The sequence below is a fragment of the Lynx canadensis genome, chromosome D4 (assembly GCF_007474595.2).
Source record: "Lynx canadensis isolate LIC74 chromosome D4, mLynCan4.pri.v2, whole genome shotgun sequence".
NCBI classification, from domain to species: Eukaryota; Metazoa; Chordata; class Mammalia; order Carnivora; family Felidae; genus Lynx; species Lynx canadensis.
Genome location: NC_044315.2, coordinates 50,603,147 through 50,621,019, shown reverse-complemented (window position 1 = coordinate 50,621,019; position 17,873 = coordinate 50,603,147). Strand labels below are relative to the sequence as shown.

At 39.2% G+C, this 17,873-nt stretch overlaps 1 long non-coding RNA gene across 1 annotated transcript in view; it reads right to left on the bottom strand.

Moving 5' to 3' along the window:
* LOC115499210 overlaps positions 1–17,873 on the bottom strand; it is a 171,155-nt gene that overhangs the window by 127,435 nt on the left and 25,847 nt on the right. The window contains exon 3 of the long non-coding RNA XR_003964074.1: positions 3,818–3,930. This is a non-coding gene — a long non-coding RNA (uncharacterized LOC115499210). The remainder of the gene's footprint in view (positions 1–3,817; positions 3,931–17,873) is intronic.

Sequence of the window (17,873 nt, the reverse complement as noted above, 5' to 3'; positions counted from 1 at the left end):
GATGATTAAAAAAACAAACAAACTCATGATTTGAGGTGTCAGAGCCTAAGCAACAGGAGGAAGATTGGCACAGGGGTGTGGCTCAGATTGATTGTTGAAGCATAGGGGAGTTGACAAGGGCACTCTTGGCTGGGGGGAGGAAGGTGTGTTGCAGGATAATGGCAGCCCAGCTAGGGATGTCAGAGTCTTGGGTAAGAAGGGTATCCTCACGGGATACTGCAGCAGCAATGGAAGATGGGTCATATACAGAGCAACTGATTAAATAATATAATAAAGCTAATGACAGCCAGCTTTCTCACCGTCAGAGAAGGGAATTACAAATATGGATAGGGAAAACAACAGAATAGACTTTGGACTGAAATTAGAAGTACTGGTGTGAACTCATTACTTTTAATAGAGATAGGGAATTACAGATGTAAATGTGAGGATAGACAGACAAATAGACAAATATTCCCTAACTCTGGCCACTAAAAGGGTCTCAGATCAAGACCCCAATACCAATGAGATTAACTAACCTCCAGATCTTGGCTTGTCCAGGGCTCCATGAAGTAATGAGTGATTTCAGCACTGGGGCAAGGAAAGTACATGAGCCTAGAGTACTTTATTGCTCCTGAAAGGAAGTGCTCAAAGAATGATAGAGATATGTCAAAAGAACACAGAAGGCATTTTGAAGGGACTTCTGAAGGAAAAATCTGGAATAACTTAAGGATCAAAGTAATTATAGTAATGGGCTATAACCCATTGAATTAAATAGGAAATTGTAAATCCATTCTGAATAAATGATTGAGTGACTTATTAAAAGGACAATGAGGAATGGGCCATTTATATGGTCTTAAAGTACCTCTACACCAAACACTTATACTTTATAAAAGGAAAAAGCAACTTTACAGTGGAGAAGCCCTAGTAGACATCACTGAATTCAAATAATCAAAGTTAACATAAGTAATGGGGCAAACTGAAATTATGAGCCACCAGATACAATACAATGAGAATAATTCAAAATCATACCTGTAATATTCAGTAAAAAGATTTTTTTAACTTGCTTATTCTAATCATGAAGAGCTATCAAACACTAATTGAGGAACTTCTATACAGTTATCTCTGAAAGCATCAAAGTCATTGTGGCAGACAGACTTTAAACTGAACACCAAGAATCCCTGTCCCTTGGTGTTTATGCCCTTGAGTTTGGGCAGAACCAATGGGATATAGCAAAGGTGATGGGGTGTCACTTCCCCAACTGCATTAAAATATGTATAAGACCATCTTGCTAGCAGAGGTGCTGGTAACTTCACTGTCCTGGAAGAAGAAAGCCAGCATGGAGTAAGTGGTCACCCTGGAGAAAACCACGTGGCAAGGAACTGCAAGAGCTCAGGGTGATCTCCAGCAATAAACTGAAGACTTGATGCTGCAGCAGCAAGGAAATTAATTCTGCCAACAATGTGAGGGAGTTAAGAAGCAGATATTTCCCCAGTCAAACCTCTAATGGGACCATAGCACTGGCTGACATGTGGATTACAGCCTGACAGGACCAGGAAGCAGAGGATCCAACCTAGCCATGTCTAGACTCCTGACCTCCAAAAACTGAGATAATAAACATATGTTGCTTCAAGCTGCTAAATCTGTGATATTTCTTATGCAACACAGAAAACTAAAACAGTCATTAAAACTGATGAAAGGGGCGCCTGGGTGGTTCTGTTGGTTAAGCATCTGACTTCAGTTCAGGTCATGATCTCACGGTTCGTGGGTTCGAGCCCTACGTCGGGCTCTGTGCTGACAGCTCAGAGGGTGGACCCTGCTTCAGATTCTGTGTCTCCCTCTCTCTCTGCCCCTCCCCCACTCACACTTTGTGTCTCTCTCTCAAAAATAAACATAAAAAAAAAAGCTAATGAAAGACTGAGAAACTCTTCCAGACTAAACAAGACAAAAGAAATAGGACAACCAAGCGCTGCATGACTCTGCACTGGATATTTAAAAAAAAAAAATTAATGTGTTTATTTTTTATTTTTGAAGGAGAGAGAGAGAGAGAGACAGAGCATGAGTGGGGGAGGAGCAGAGAGAGGGAGATGCAGAATCCGAAGCAGGCTTCAGGCTCTGAGCTGTCAGCACAGAGCCCAGTGCAGAGCTTGAACTCACCAACTGTGAGATCATGACCTGAGCTTAAGTCGGGCACATAACCGACAGAGCCACCCAGGCACCCCTGAACTGGATATTTTTAGACATTGTTGGAACAACTGGAAAACATGAACGTGGTCTGAGAATTAGATGGTAGAAGAAAATCAACGTTAGCTTCCTCAGCTTGGTGTTTTACAGTTGTACAGGAGACTATCCTTGTTAGTAAGAATAGAAACTAAACCCTAATAAATACTTTGAATATAAACAGATTGAATAGTCAGTAAATGCTTTGCATACAGAAGTACAGACGACTAGCATATTCAACAGTGGTGGGGCATCTAGTTGTAAGAACAAAAGAAAAAGTTCCTGAACTATTTGTAAGTGGGCAACTTACAAATAGTTCAGGAAAAAAAGTTACTTGTACTACATTCATGGGTATTTTGTAAATATATTTACAAAAAAATATTTCAAACATGGGGCGCCTGGGTGGCTCAGTTGGTTGAGTGTCCGGCTTCAGCTCAGGTCATGATCTCACAGTCTGTGAGTTCAAGCTCTGCACTGGGCCCTGTGCTGACAGCTCAGAGCCTGGATCCTGCTTTAGATTCTGTCTCTCCCTCTCACTTCCCCTCCCGTGCTCATGCTCTGTCTCTCTCTGTCTCTCAACAATAAATAAACATTAAAAACATTTTTTTAAATATTTCAAAGACAACAACAAAAACTGTTTCTATGTAGTCTTCTTCATCTCAAGAAATGACATCTCTATTTTCCCAGTTGCCTGGGTCAAAAGCCTAAACATCATCTTTGATTCCTCTATTTCCTGCCACGAATCACATCATTTGCCATATGCTCTAAGTAATTATCACCACCTCCACTATTATTACGTAAGCCAACATCTTCTTCTGCCTGTTCTACTTCAATACTCCTAACTGGTCTCCCTCATCACTCTTGCTTTACAACTCTCCCTCCCCCAGTCAATTCTCTACATCGTAATCAGAGTGATTTATTAAATTTTCGTTCAGATCCTGTCTTGCCCCTGCTTAAAATGTCCAATAGCTGCCCTGGGCATTCTTTTCTGTGGACTACCAGCTCCCCCTGTGATCTGGCCCCCACTTATCTCTCTGACTTACCTCCCACCACTCTCCATGATCATTACCCTTCAGTTACAGCCTCTGGCTACTTTTGAACTCAAGCTTTTGCATTTTCTGTTCCTCCTGTCTAGGTTCCCCCAGATAGTGACATGGCTTACTCCCTCCCATCAGTCTTGTTTTTGTCAAATGCCACCACCTCCTTAGGGAACTCTTCTCTGACCATGATAATAAAAATACACCCTCCTTTCCATCCTAATGTGTATTTATCCCTCATTCCACTTAATTTTTCTTTATGGTACTTACCACTACCTGAGATTAAATTATTTATTTTTTTATTTACTTGTTTATTATCTGTCTCCTTGATGAGGGCAAGGTTTATTACTTTCTGAATCTCCAGGATTAGAATACAATCTGATGAATGAATGAACACAGATCAGATGCTAAACAGTCAGCGAGGCTTACTCTCCAGTTACAGACTTTTGCCCACAAGCCTCACAGTACTTGCAGTTGAAGTTCCTATCTCAGAAAAATAAACTACTACTTCTGCAGGAACACTAGGGTTGCACAAGTTAGGCAAAACCAAAACCCTTAAATTATAAGGGCTCTTTAAACTTTACCTTTCTTTATCCTGGAGAATGCCACCGCCTTGACAGTGAGTGATGCATTCTGCAGCACGTTCGTCATTCCTGTTTTATGTGTCCATTAACTATTATTTGTTGAGTAGAAAGTCCTGGATAAAAAGCAGATTCATGAAACAGGAAGAGAAAAGGCATCATAAAATTAACAAATTAAAGAGATGTAAAACTTGAGGACAAGTCAAACACAATGGGAAGAGAAAAAAAAACAACAACAAAGAGAGAAAATAGGACTACAGAATTATCTGCATTCTTTTGACTACCAGACAAAGTGTGGCCAACGACACAGGAGTCTTAACTACGTGGAGTTAAAAATCTTTGTCAAACTCTTCTGCACATATTCCATTCGCAGTTACACTGGAAACGGTTCCCTGTCTAATGGAAATCACATTACAATGAAGAAGGAAAAACTTCATATGAATGAAGGAAATAGTAATCAGAGGACAGCCATTCTAGGTCTGGTTAACTTTGCATTCAGAAAATGAGGGCTGTCTGGGGGCGCCTGGGTAGCTGAGTCAGTTAAGTGTCCAACTTCAGCTCAGGTCATGATCTCATGGTTCATGAGTTCAAGCCCCGCATCAGGCTCTGTGCTGACAGCTCAGAGCCTGGAGCCTGCTTCCGGTTCTGTGTATCCGGCTCTCTCTGCCCCTCCCCTGCTCACTCACTGACTCTCTCTCTCTCTCTCTCAAAAAGAAATAAACATTAAAAATTTTTTTATAAAAAAAAAAAAAGAAAAGAAAATGAGGACTGTCTGCATAGAAATATTTGGGAGGTGTGTAAGCTGCAAAGAATGAGGTCATAAGGAGAAAGGATATTAAGATCATAAAAGGAGTACATTGGGCATGAGCATATGGGAGAGCTTCTGGGTACCACCCACCACTGTTTCTTCTACCAACTTTGTTTAAGTCAGTGGTAGGTAGTAAGTCCTGGCCTTGCAGCTCCATGTTATCCTAACTGGTCTACTCCTCATTGTCTCTGCTTGGAAGGAAACTCCAGGTGAGAGTTGCCAGGTAAAAGACAGGATACCAAATTAAATCTGAATTTCAGATAGGCAACAAAGTTTTGTACAGCATAAATACATCCCATACAATATTTGGGACATACTTATACTAAAAAATACTTGTTGTTTATCTGATATTCAAATCTAACCAGGGCCCTGTATTTGTATTTTCTAAATCTGGGAACCCAGCTCCACATCAGGGACCCAGAAGTAAGAAAGGGTAGATTTTGACTTTTCTAGGGCCTAAATAAGGAGTTCAGAGCAATTTAAAGTTCCACTGCTTTGATGGCTCGCTCTGCTGCCTTCACCATGACAGAGGGCTAGACCCTCCCAGGAAAAGGTAGAACACTGAAGTTTATATGTCTTTCTGGGTTCATGTTTGCCCATCTATCTCTATTCATTCATTCTTGCCATTGCTGAATCTTTTCTCAATCAGACATATTCTGATTCTAGAAGTAGTCTGCTCATAAAAGGTCTCCTGGAGCAAAGGCCTGCTTGTCTTACTTACAAATTTCCTGCTAGCATGCATTCTCATTATTGACAATCATGTTGCAGAAGAATTTTTTTTGCAAATGCTGGCCAATTCTTCCCTGAATCCTGGATGACCCCTTATCTATAAATGCCCCTGAGGTTTTTTGTGGTTTTTTTCTGCCATTAATTACTCATGTAACCACAGAAAGAAAAAAACCAAAACGCTAGAATGAAAACTCCAATATTAAAAACTCTTGCAAAGAGGAAAACAGTTAGCAGTATGAAGTCTGAAAGATGGTACCATTTGCACAGAGCAGAGCACAGTAATGGACATTGGGAGCAATCATTCTTCAGCTGTCCAGGCGAGCAAGAAGGCAGACAGCCTTCTGAAGATCTTTCATTCTTCTAATAAACATTAAGGTTTGGAATAGGGAGTTGTAGGAATGGAGGCTTTGTGAATTGGGCAAGAATCCAGATATCACACCTGAAATATGCTACTAGAATCTCAACAGCATCAGCTGGAGAGGAACTTGACACAGAGCCTTGGGGTCCGCCTAGATCAGAGTTTCTAAACCTTGGCACTTCGGACATTGTGAGCCAGGTGACTCTTCGCTGTGGAGACTGTCCTAGGTATCACAGGAGCTCAGCAGTCAGTCCAGGCCTCTACTCACTAGATGCCAGTAGCACCATCCCTGCTGTGGCAACCAAAAAGGTCTCTAGACATGGACAAATGTTCCCTGGAAGGCAAAAATCACCCCTAGTAGGGAGCCAATACTCTAGAAGAATGGTATTTAACCCTGGTGGAAAATTAGAAGAACCTGGGGTCTTTTAAAAAGATTCCCCAGGGGGCACCTGGGTGGTTCAGTCAGTTGAACAGTTGAGCGTCTGACCCTTGATTTTGGCTCAAGTCATGATCCCAGGGTCATGGGATCCATCCCTGTGTAAGGCTCCACACTGAGCGTGGAGCCTGCTTAAGATTCTTCCTCTCTCAAGGGGCGCCTGGGTGGCTCAGTCAGTTAAGCATACGACTTCGGTTCAGGTCATGATCTCCATGGTCCGTGAGTTCGAGCCCCGCGTTGGGCTCTGTGCTGACAGTGCAGAGCCTGGAGCCTGTTTCAGATTCTGTGTCTCCCTCTCTCTCTGACCCTCCCTGACTTGTGCTCTGTCTCAAAAATAAATAAACATTAAAAAAAATTTTTAAAAAAATATTCTTCCTCTCTCTTTCTCTCTCTCCCCTTGTCCCACTTCCCCATTTGTGCTCTGTCTAAATAAATAAAAAATAAAAAGATTCTCTACCCACAAAAAGTCTGTCTTAATTGGTGTAGTAGTGAGCTTAAGCACTGATATGTTGTAGAAGTTCCTTACCTGTTGTTCCTACACAGCTAGGGTTGAGGACCATTGCTCTAGACTTATTTAAAAAAAAAAAATGTGTATTCAATACTCAGTACTTCAATACGATTACTCTTAGAAAACTGGGAACAGGACTCAGGACTGAGTCCACAGATATGAATCAAATGGCCTCAGCTGTTGAAGAGTCAAGGAGACTAGGCTTGGCAAAGCCTGTGCTTGGTAGATCCCATTCACTTACCCTAGTTTAACATGTTTTAACTCCATTTTTTAAAAAACAATCTTAGAATTCTAGGCTATGGTTATATTAATAAGGCTGCAAAAAAGGAAAAGGAACAGAAAAAAATGAGAAATTGCAGACCTCTGATTTTTTAAACTCATTTGTTAAATAAAAAAGGGGGAAGTTTTCATTCACTGGTTCCTTTTCCTTAAAAAAAAAAAAAATGTCTGTTACCATTTATCTTACGAGATTTCCAGTTACTGCTTGGGAACTTTAGTAGTTACTAAGAGGAACTTTGTGGTGCTCCTCAAATATTTGAAGACCGTACCATGCCTGCCTTTCCTAAATCCTACACAGAGGGGACAGTAGAAAGTTCAAGGTCAGCTTGCTGCCCAGCTCTGGAGTTTCAAGGAAGGCAAGCCTTGGCTTCTGTAGGGCTCTCCTGAGAGAGATAACCTGGAGGTAGTCTAGAGAAAGGGTTTACTTTGCTTACTTACACTGATCTTCCCAGAAACATTCTCCAAGGCATAAAACGTCCCTTTTACTGTGCAAAAGGGACGTGTGGCCAGAGTATGCAAATTTAGTGCCCAGACAGGTAGCAGCAAGAGGGCATTTAAAATTAGTGATGCTTGCTAATGGCTGAGCTCCAGCCACACTGCTCTCTATCCTACAATATTTGAGCAATCCTCATATTTTATTTTTATGTCACCAAGTCCTGTTGAAATAAATGCTGGATAATAAAGTAGGACTTCATAATGAGTGATTGGTAAGAGGCTCGCTGGTCTTCAAGGGGTAAGGGTTAGTGATCACACCTGGCTTGGCCCATTTACACTAACACTCTCAGGTGGACTCTCGCGTAGGGACAACACTTTCTCTTCTGATACAGAAATCTTTAACATCCACTTTCATCCCACCACTGGGAAAGAATTCTAGAATGAAAACTTAGATCTCAAAGGTCTTTGAGTCCTTTTCAACTCAATAAAAGTGAGAACCAGCTGACAAAGGGTGAGGGCAGTCAGGGCTCAGGGAGAAGTCCCGGGGAGACCTAAGCCAGGGCAGTAGAGACACAGACCCCTGCAAATGCCCAATGTGCAGCCACAGGAGGGCATGTGGGCAGGAGAAAGATATTGGGGAGGGGGGGGGGAACAGAATATGATGCAAAGTCTGGTGAGAAACAAAATTCGATCATAAGAATTTGGATCCAACAGGGCCAAGCCCCAGCCATGGAATACTGGAGATGATCAGTAAAGGGAGCCATACTTACTGGAATGAAAGAATGGGTTTTCTTAAATATTTCCACTCCCTCTTTCTGGAGCCTGGCATCTCCAGTATTAAAACAATTAAATGGGAGCCATTTGTCATATAACTCAACCCTGAAGAAAACACTCTGTTAGCACAATAAGCTGGAGATTACACCTCATGGTCTAAAAGGTCTGAGTGCATGTGTTAGATATTTCAATACTTCCCTGAAGCCCAGGAAAGAGGCGCCACTCTTATGCGCCTTGTGCTTTAGAGCACCTGGCATATCACAGACTTAAACAAATTCTCCAGGGAACACACAGGTGGCTCTGTCACTGGAGATCCAATGCTCAGCACCAGCATAGCAGGATCCACAACCACAAACACCTGCTTCCATGACTCACCATTCGAGGCCCCCAAGAAATGCTTCTCACATATCTTAACCCTATGACTTCAGATCAAAAGGCAAATGTACCCGAATTCTGTGAAGGTTTGTGGGTTGTTGAAATCAGAGACAAATACTGACTTAGGTAGGGAGCGTCTGAGTGGCAGAAGTGCTCAAATAAGAAAAAAGACTAATTAACTTGTCAAATCCTTCCTCTCGGATAATCCAAATACAATAGGTTCCTGAATAATGAAATACAGTTTCCCCAGGAGTACCACGAACCTGTTTTCTTCTCTTCACGTTCCGATTCATAGGTCTGGAGGTATTTATGAATTAGATCAGCTTTTGAAAATGAAACATGGTGGTTTAAGAACATTTACAATACTGAGTGTTTCATAAATTTGTGTATATGTAGGCTTAGGCGTAATGTGATTGAAGTATTGGCAATTAGATGGACATTGAACATGAAAAGCCCAAAAACTTTATCATCATGAAAATACTTAAGACTTTATTAAATATATAAATACTAAACTAAAATAATTCAAAACTTTATTTAAATAATTTTATTTTAAATGATTAGATTTATTATGATTTGTACGTTTTCTTTTAATTATGTTGGATAAGTTTGTCATCCAACATTTAATAAGTATATGAGGTTTTTGGAAAGGCTACATGAAAAATTATTTTAGCTTAAAATTTTTATATTTAATTTTTAGATGAAAATGTCTAAATTTTATGCACATTAAATGTAATTGCATTTGATGGTTTGATCCTGTAGTATTAGCTTTCCATTGTTACTGTGACAAATTACCACAGCTCAGTGGCTTAAAACAATATAAATTTATTATCTTGCCATTCCATAGGCCAGATGTCCAACACAGCTAAGTTCAAGAACTGCATTCCTTTCTGGAGGCTCCAGGGAAGAATCCATTCCTTGCCTTTTCCAGCTTCTAGAGTCTACCCACATTCCTTGGCCCATGGCTTCCTTCCTCCATCTTCAAAACCAGCAACCGCAAGTTAATTCCTCACCTCCTATCTTACTGACTGTTATTCTATGGCTTTATCTTCCTCTCTGACTGCAGCTGGGGAAGATTCCCCTTAAGGACTCATAGGATTAGATGAACCCACCTGGATACTACATCCTTAACCGTAATCACATCGGCAATGTCCTATGCATGGCAAAAGGATCCAAGGTTTAGACATGGAGATCTTTAGGGGGCAATTATTCTACCTACCAAAATAATTGAGAATGAGCACAAGTCAAGATTATAATAGCAATAGAATATATGAACATGAAGCTCAAAAAAGAAAAGTGAAATAAAAAATTATTGTAAATCTTTAAAGAGACAGCCTGCTTAAATTTTTAACAATTGAAAACAATGGGAGTGAATAGACATCTCTTGAGTATGACACACATTACAAATTCTTATATAATGGATATTTAATTACTGATCGAAACTATACCAACAGGCAATAGAATTATTCTTATCAAATCCATAACATGAAAAGGTCAAAATTCCAACTTCACATTCTTAACTAAAGGAAGACTTTCAATCCACATCAGAGACTATGTGAGACTATCCATGTGCACTCCTGCTGGGAATCTGAAAATATTGGAGGTAGGTCAGCTTCACCCTAAGGCCAGCCCTCTCCTCTCCTCCACACCCTCTCCAGCATCAGAACTGGACTCAAAGAAGGACAAAACTTAGAGAAGGGAGCAAATAGATGAAAAAGGACCTGGCAGGGGTAGCAGAGAGGATGCAAGCAAGAAGGTGTTGGAGATAACTCTGCTCTTGGAAGGGTGGACACAGGGAATGGAGAACAAACTGAAGAGCCAAAGAGAAGCCACAGCTAATCAATGCTGTTCTGTTAAGAAATATCACCTGTCAAAAGTTCTTCTAGAATATTCTACCTGATTCCATGTAGGTGTTCGACCAGTGAATGGTAATGCCATTTTGGGGGTGTTTTTTGTTTCTGGGGTGTTTTGTTTTGTTTTTGTGTGTGTGGTGTGTGTGTGTGTTTGCCATTTTTAGATTGTACCATCCCCTGCTCCAAAACAAAGGGAGAAGTGATGGGTTTATAGTGTAAATTTCCCACCTTATTAAACATGGGGAAGTGGAAAACTAAGCCAAGAGAAGAGGAGACTTTTATCTAATTATCCTTGTCCACAGAATGTTTGCTAATTCCTTCTCAAGGAGTAAATGACAAAGCTACCTCACTTTTTGTAGAATGTGTTTAGTTAGTTACACTTTAAAATATAAGTGTTATGGGGGCTCCTGGGTGGCTCAGTCAGTTAAGCATTCCACTCTTGATATCAGCTCAGGTCTTGATCTCAGGGTTGGAGCTGGGCTCCATGCTGCATTGGACTCCACACTAGGCATGAAACTTACTTTTAAAAAGTCTATGTATCTATATATCTATGTATCTAATCTCCGTGTGTGTGTGTGTGTGTGTGTGTGTGTGTGTGTGTGTGTGTACAAAATCAGTTAATTATTCACTTGTAGTGGAAAATGGGCCATTCTAAGGTTAATCACTTGTTATTAAAAATTCCAGGTAAGAATCATAAAAGAACATTTATTACAGCAAAAATAACTACATCTGGATAGGACTCTAATCACCAGCTATTAACTCAATCAATGCTCAGAGAAGGATAGTTCATCTTTTATTCTAGGCTTCATTAAAAGAAGCAGCAGAAGTGCCTGTTCACATCTCTAGATCATTTGCTATTGACTTGTTTTCTTTTTGTTGAGTTATAAAAGCTTTTTATATATTCTGGATACAAAACCTTTATCAGATATGCAAATATCAGATATTTTGCAAACATCTCTCAGTTTGTGGTTTATCTTTTCATCTTCTTTAATTTTTTTAATGTTTATTATTTTTGAGAGAGACAGAGACAGAATGCGAGTGGGTTAGGGGCAGAGAGAGAGGGAGACACAGAATCCAAAGCAGGCTCCAGGCTCCGAGCTGTCAGCACAGAGCCCAATGCAGGGCTTGAATTCACAAACTGAGATCATGACCTGAGCTGAAGTCGGATGCTCAACCAACTGAGCCACCCAGGTGCCTCTATCTTTTCATGTTCTTGATAGTGTCTTTCAAAGACCAGTTTGTAATTTTTATGAAGCCCAATTTATAAGAGTTTTTTTTTTTCTTTCATAGGTTTGTGGGATTTATTTTTGTCCTAAGAAATCTTTGCTTACTTCAGGCTAAGTACACTAATCAAAAAGATTAGTTTATACATTTTCTTCTAGAAGATTTATAGTTTTAGGTTTTGATTTTAGGTAACTGATTCATTTCAGATTGCAAATAAGCACAAAAAAAAAGATGTTTAAAATCATTAGTCATTAGGGAAAATGCATATTAAAATCACAAGGAAATACCACTTTACACATATTAGAAAGCCTAAATTTAAGGGGAAAAAACCCTGACCATAACAAGTACTGACAGGGATGAAAAGCAACTGAAATTCTCATATAGTGATAGTAGAAATACAAAACGGCACAACCACTTTGGAAAACACTTTGGAAGCAGCTGTAAAGACATGGAATTTTGAGCTGGAAAAATCTTAGAAAATAAATGTATTTCACCCCCTCTCCCATCTCTCCACCCTGAGGAACTTTCAGATGAGGAATATGTGCCTCAAGGAAAAACCTGTCTGTATCTTCCACAGCAATTATTACCCTGAACATACCATAATCACACTCCTTACTATCATCTGTCTGATGTGGATATTTTTCTCTCTTCATTGGTTTTCTTATTGCACAATTATTATACATATTCTCACTGTAAAGATTTAAACAACATAAAGATAATAGAATAAATTATTAAGGTTCCTCTTCATCCTTCCCTGGCCAACTTCTGTTTCCTCATGAAAATAATTCATTATTTTAGTTTGATAAATGTTCTAGCTCTTTTTCAATGTTTTTACATATGTGCATGCATGTATATACAGAAAGACAGATGTGATTTTTGCAACATAAATGGAACTGCACTATAAATATTCTTCTATGACCTACTTTTCCAACCAAGTTACATGTCTGAGATATATATATGTGTTTGTGTGTGTGTTTGTGTGTGTATACATACATATATATATACGTGCACACTCACACACACACACATTTATATAAAATGAGGCCCAGGGAAGAACTTGTCTATAACCTCTAGTACACTTTCCTTTCTCTATATATACATATAATCCATTCTTTATAAAATTGTAGAATATTCTAAAATATGCATGGGTCATAATTTATTCTACTTATTTTCCTATTTATAAGCATTTAGATTTTTTCCCTAACTTTTCATAATTAAAAACTATACTACAATTAACACACATATATATTTGTGCATCTTTGTGCAACGTGTATACTTCCTTAGTACGGGCTTCCAGAAAGGCAATGGCCAAGAGATCAAAGAGTTTTAATATTTTTATTTTGAGAAGTACAGTTACATCTTAATGATCTACCAAAAATCTGTAATGGTTTACATCCATATCAACAGTGTAAGAACGTGTCTATTTCACTGCTTTATTACCCTCACTGGTTATAGCCAATACTTTTAATTAATGCCAATCTGAGGGATGCAAGATACTATCACATTGTTGTTTTAATCTGCATTTTCCCAATTTCTAGTGAAGTTGAACATTCTTTTGTTTTATGGATCACTGGCTTTTCTTCTGTGAATTGACTGTTCATATCCCTTCGTTTTATACTGTTAGTTTTTTTTTTTCCTTTTCATTTATATGAGCTCTATATTTATTCAGAATGTTAATCATTTGTCTTTTACATGTGTGGCAAATATTTTCTCCCAGACAAAATGCTTGTCTTTTTATCTTTGTTTTTGGTATCTTTCATCTTATAGATATTTTAATTTTTATCATAATGTTGCTTTACTCTCTAATTATGCACATCTTAATCATACCTGTTACTTTAAGGTCCTTAAAGCCAAACTGTAGACACACGTATGTTTCATTTTCATTCCCTGAGAAACACATTAAAAAAAGAACTCTGAAACTTTGTCTAGTCCTTTATAGGATAATAGGTGATAATCAATCATTGGAGAATTTCAAAAAATCATTTAAAAGGAATTCTTCACACTAGTAACTGGCTTGAAAATGTTTCTTGGGTGAGAGTATGGACTAGTTAACATCAGGAGCAGTAGACTGGGTGGGCAGGCACTGGGTGGATGGTGGTACAGGTACTGGAAGACATTCCAGTTGGCTACGTACATAGTTCCTGAAAATGATCAAGGCAGACAACTGAAGGCAACACCAGCTTTGGGCCATCTGAGAGAACGATAACAAAGTACTGAAAGAGCTAAGCCCAATACAGTGATGGCCAATCTGGGAGCAGGCAGTACTGACAAGACAGATAAGCAGGTGGACTGGCGACCTTCATCAGGGAGATGTGTTCCCCAGGGAGGGGTTCAAGGTCACTAGGGGGGAAAGAGCAGGAACTGGGTTCTCTACCAATGCTTCTCAAACATCAGTAGGTAGATGAGTCACATGGGAGTCTGGTCAAAATGCAGATTTGGGTTCAGTGGGTCTGAGGCAGGATATTAGATTCTACATTTCCCAACAAGATCACAGATGATGCTGACACTATTGGTCCCTGAACCATGCTCTGAGTAGCAGAGTTCTAGGAGGCCTATGTCAACTAGGCACCGAGAAGCCTCACATTTCAGTGGCAACATGGGATAAGAATGTGAAGAGTAATGTAATGCAGACATCAGAATGTGAGACAGCTACTTACGTCCCTCCTGGTGACATTTGGGATGGCTTCCTACAATGGGGTAGGGCTGATCCTGTACAGGAGCCTTAGGCTATGGGAAGGGTAGGACAACAGGCTCCAAGATAGGCAGGGACTGAGCAGTGACATCTAATGCTTTGGAATCTGCACATGAAGAGCTACACATTATCTGTGTTCTGAGCACCTTGAAGCCCTTTCACATATTGCTAGTTCCATTAATGCAGCTCTTTGCTATTTCTACTTTCCCTTCCAGCTGTCCACATTTTGGCTTTTCACACCTCCATCAGAAGACGGCAAGAGGAAACAAAATATTAGAATAAAAACATGCTCATTTGTCTACCTGTTGCCAAGCCTGGACAGGGTAGAAATTGAAAGTATTGAAAGTATTTTTATGAGAAAAAATTCCAAACTTTTTTTTCCATGTGGCCCATTTAGGTAAACATAAAGATCAAAGACCCACCTATAATTTGAGCTTCTACTTTTCAGCAGAGAAAGAACTCAGTGCTTTAAAAAATTAAATTAAATTGTAAGAAGAGCAAGACAAAAATAATGAAGACAGTACCAAATTTTTGTGTCTACAACACAAAAATCGATCATGATGAAGTCGCTTTCAATGACACACAGGGAAAATTAAAATCTACAGAGTTTTGTATTATTTTCTTATAAAATGATTGTTTCACAGCCCGCCAGGAAGAAGACCTCATGCTAGGGGGACTGCTGGGCTGAGCTGGAAGCTTCAGGACTGCTCTGAGAAGCCCTGAAACTCCTTGGGGAGCCTTGCAGCCTAGATAAGAGTCGTCTCCGCCTTCCAGCCCTCGTTTTAACAACAGAAGCTCTATTTTCATCAGCCCACTGCACAACATTAATGACTGGTTTCCAAGGCTAATACAGAGTCTGAGAATCACCAATTCAGAGCTACGATTCTATGTATTATCTCTGAATTTGACTTACACTATACCATCACTCATAAATATAGGCAATACAGAGTTAACTATATAAGTTTATGGAGGGAATATTCTCAAATTCTTTTATGAGATAAACTTGTGCTGCACACTACATGGATCAAGAACTACTACATAAACGCTGAGCACAGTGTAATTGGGAATAATAAAGATACTCTAATGAAGCATCTTGAAAGGGAAGAGCCTCAGGTATGCTGAGAGGTTAGGTATTTAACTGTAATGCTCCTGGCTTTGATGGTTATTTTTAAATACAATTTCATTGCTGTGCATCTATAAATTAGTATCCAGGAGTAGGAAATGATTCTATAGTAAGAATGAGATGCTATAGATAATGGGACTGAATGAGATACTATAGGTAATGACATAGACTTTCACGTCCTATTATTCATGAAAGAGGTCAATAATGCACGGCATCATAAACTAGAGCAACCGAGTTATTGAATGTTTTCCAGACTTACTTATATAATCAGCCACAATGTCAAACAAAGGATAGGTTCTCATAGTAAAATGATCCAAGTACAGTAACGGTAAAGGTGAATCTTGAAGGATTTTCCTCCCTCTTTTCTGCAGTGCAAGAGTCTAACTAGCAGCTTTTGGCAGAAAGCTGGTGCTTACTAAGTTTTCGTAAGGTATCATTTTCCAAGTAAATTTATTTCACAAAGACCTACATCGTTGCCATCCTTCATAGCAAACAGTTGATTCAGCCCTGCTCTAATGGCAACAGTAAGTGAGGTTCTCACCCTCAGAGTCAGCTGAGCCTTCCTGAGATCATTTTATTTTAGCTTTACTTGGTGATTATCATTTCATGCCTAGCTCTCCATCAGATTGTTAGTTTGAAGAGAACTGAATTAAATCTGTCTTCACCACTGTATACTCATTACCAACACAGTGCCTAGAGCACGGTCACTGAATAAATATTTATTGAGACAATGAATGTACTTACCAGGAGAACATGTGACCTCTAAGGCCCAGTTCAAGGTCTTTAATAGCTTCGGCAGCAAAGGATCCTTCTCTATTATACATTTCCTTGATTTGTGTTGTGTCTCCTTCTGGCCCTCAAAATTTGTTAGGACCTTTTTGTGTGTGAATGAATATAAACTTTAAAGCACCTAAGATAACACTTTTCACATAATAATACTCAATAAATATTTATTAAATAAACAGATGAATGAGATTACTGGATTTTCTTTTTATATATAATTTTTTTAAGTTTTCATTTATTTATTTTGAGAGAGTGACAGAGAATGAGCAGGGGAGAGGCAGAGAAAGAGGGGGACAGATGATCCGAAGCATGTGCTGATAGGAGAGAGCCTGATGCTGGGCTCAAACTCACAAACCATGAGATCATGACCCCAGCCAAAGTCAGACCCAGGTGCCCCCAGGTGCCCCCCAGGGTCCCCCAGATTATTGAATTTTCTAAGATGTTACAACTCTTATGAAGTTACTTAGCACATTATTTGATATAATAAAACTCTGGTTAATTATGGAGGCCTGTGTAGAAAGTTGTAGTTTCATAATTTTTATTAATAAAAAATAATAAGCATGCATGTGTGTATCACTGTGCACAATTTACAGTGTGTGTCCGTTTTGCTTCTTGGCACATAAACCATGGAAATCCTGAAAACCAAACTGCCACCTCACAGCCACTGCCAAGCATAGGCATGTTTTAATCCTTGAGGTTTTTCAACGCCTTAAGTAATGCTTTTTCAAATGCGGTAACACTGATATGCAGACCTACTTATTGTCCATGCACAAAGCCATTCCTCAATACGATTATGATATGCCCTCCTGGATGTCATTAAAAATCAGTGCCTTATTTTTCTAGGAAAGGTTAGCTGAAGTCCTGCATGAAAGCAAGTGATGGAAAATACAATTCTTCAAGCCTCCTTTGGCTTCTTGGGTCCATACAACAACCTTGACAGTCCACTTCCAAAGTCAAGGTATGCTTCTTACAAAACCCAGACATCTTTGAGTAACTTGTTTTGTTCTTAACACACGTTCCCAGGAGCTTCATAAATACTATCTTTACAATTGTTCAGTGGCAAAATAATGAATCCTTGGTGTACGCTCATCCTCTGCTTTGCTATTAGAGGAGACACATGCAGACCCTTTTAACCAAAACCCAATTCAAGGGCAGAAAGCAGTTCTAAAAACTGTTAAAATTCAAATACTTAGTAATTGTATGTGCAGCATGTGCGTTGCAGAAAGGGCTATTATTTTGAAAGATAAATTGCACCTTGTTGAGGAATTTCAAATATCATCTGAATATATTTATAACTGAAATGCTCCCAAGTTTACGAAGAGCTCTCAATGAAACTGCAACCTTGTATAGACAAGTGTCCATGGAGGAACAATTTCAAAACCATCTCTTTTTTTTATTTCCTTGTGAGGTCTCCAACAATCTAGGGCATTAAAGTTGATGAATAGGTCAGACTTCAACTCCTCCTGCCTCTCTTGCCTTTCATTTGTCCATATTTCAAGCTTCACAGAAATGACAGATTTTACACTTTACCTCATATTGCTTCCCTTAGCTCCTCCTTTTCCTAGCGAATCTGTTTTACTGTTTACTTAAAAAGGTCATTATTCAGAAGGGAAATTAGTCAGCACATAATCCGAATAAGAGGAAACAATTTTAAGTTAACCCAATAAGAAGTTTGTATTTAGAGA